The sequence below is a fragment of the Cicer arietinum genome, chromosome 6, assembly GCF_000331145.2.
Source record: "Cicer arietinum cultivar CDC Frontier isolate Library 1 chromosome 6, Cicar.CDCFrontier_v2.0, whole genome shotgun sequence".
NCBI classification, from domain to species: domain Eukaryota; kingdom Viridiplantae; phylum Streptophyta; class Magnoliopsida; order Fabales; family Fabaceae; genus Cicer; species Cicer arietinum.
In genome coordinates, this window is record NC_021165.2 from 40353014 (window position 1) to 40354959 (window position 1946).

Genomic DNA, 1946 nt, shown 5'->3' on the forward strand with positions numbered 1-1946 from the left:
GTTGGCGCGCATTATCCCACCAATGTTCAGCTTCCTCCGTCAACATAAAGGTACCAAGATGCACTTTCTGACCTTCGGGGCATGCCACTCCTCTGAAAATTTTCTCAACTTCTTGCAACCACTTTTGAGCTCCATCAGGATTATAGTGACCTTCAAACGATGGAGGGTTAGCCTTGTGGAATTGGTCCATCACCATGAATTCATTTATTTGCACATTTCCTTGGCCACCACTATAGCTAGTAGCTTGAGCAACAGCTTGAGCAGCAATCTGTGCAGCTTGCGTAGAGGCTTGTGCAATAGCTTGAGGTTCAGCCAAAGCTTGGAGAGCCTACACTGTAACTCCTGCCATGGACTCTAGAGCCTCAACAATCGCAGCATCATTCCTTCCACTAGCCATCACTACCTACATCAAACAAATAAGCCAATCGAATATAGTGAGACACTTAGGGTAGTGAGAACTAACCTAGTTCTACAACACTAACACAATAATGTCCATGACCACAAATTACATAACAGAGTACACAAGGAAACATAGCGAATACATAACACATTTACGGTCTGATTGGACAGACCAGCTCTGATACCACTAATGTGACACCCTAAACCCCAAATAATTTTTTTTTATTAAGATAAAGAGTATCACATAATCATAAGCATGTCACATAAATCCAAAATTTCCATCAAACATAATGACATCGAAATCATAATATCAAACAACAGAATCCTTTTTGAAGTACACATACTTATGTTTTAAATTCAGTGCAAATATAGTCCCAACCCGATGTCACTATCAGAGCGGGAATTCCCAAAATAAAAATGCTCAAAATAACATCAATACAATGCATATAAATAGAGTCTCCAAGACGTGACGGCTTCCGCCTCTCCGATGGTATTAGTCATCATCTGCAACTTACAACTCGTCTGCGTCTGTCGCAAACGCCAAACACAAACAACGAGGGGTGAATATCGAAATTATGTAACAGTATAAAATACACGAGGATAACATGCAAACAATCAGATTATCACAATGTCAAAAACAGTCAAGTGTATAATATCAACGATTTATCAAATTCATTCACAATAAGATAATCACCATGATTAAATGCTATGCACGTCCTATACTCTATACTTCATCATTTAGTACCATTATACTCTGAAGTACTTGGTTAGGAGGCCTGATACTATGCAACTACAAGAGTGGACGGACAATTCATGAATGGCCAAGTCCTCATAGATCCCCTCAACTCAACCCGAGACACATTTATGCGACAGTCAGGATACTCTTGTGTTGCACGGTAGTTCCCCGCCTTAGGGAATAACCCACTAATCCACTTAGGAATTCCCTAGTAGCTGTACCCCCAAGGTCTATCAGTCTTACCTTACAGTTCGACTGTAGCCCTCCACGATCAGGCTCATTCAGTTGTACTTCCCCGAATCACTAGGTTTGTCAGACCCTCCCTATATGATGACAAAACAATCCTAACTCCAAATCTACAACACATATCTCAGACTTACTCGATCATCACTACTCACTAAGTTTCAGTTTGACTTCACGATATTCGTCATCATATATCTTTATCAGTCAATCACAATAAAATCACAATATTTGGTTTACACTACTCACAATACACAATCCAATTTCATCAATCACATAATAAGGAATTCAATCGGTGATACATTCTAGTAATATCATAAATTCAATCAAGTAACAAAACATTCAAGTTCAAATCATTCAGACATTAACAATCAACAGAAGATTTCATAAAATCAGACAACATGCAATCTTAATATAAATAAATTCACGACAATTCTACAAGTTGCTAAATTATATTTTAGTCCTCACTATTACCATCCACATCTTATTAATTAATTATAATTCATCAATAGGGCTCAACTGTACGTAGTAAGCCCCGAATGAACATTTGGGAATTTCAGCATTCCCGTTC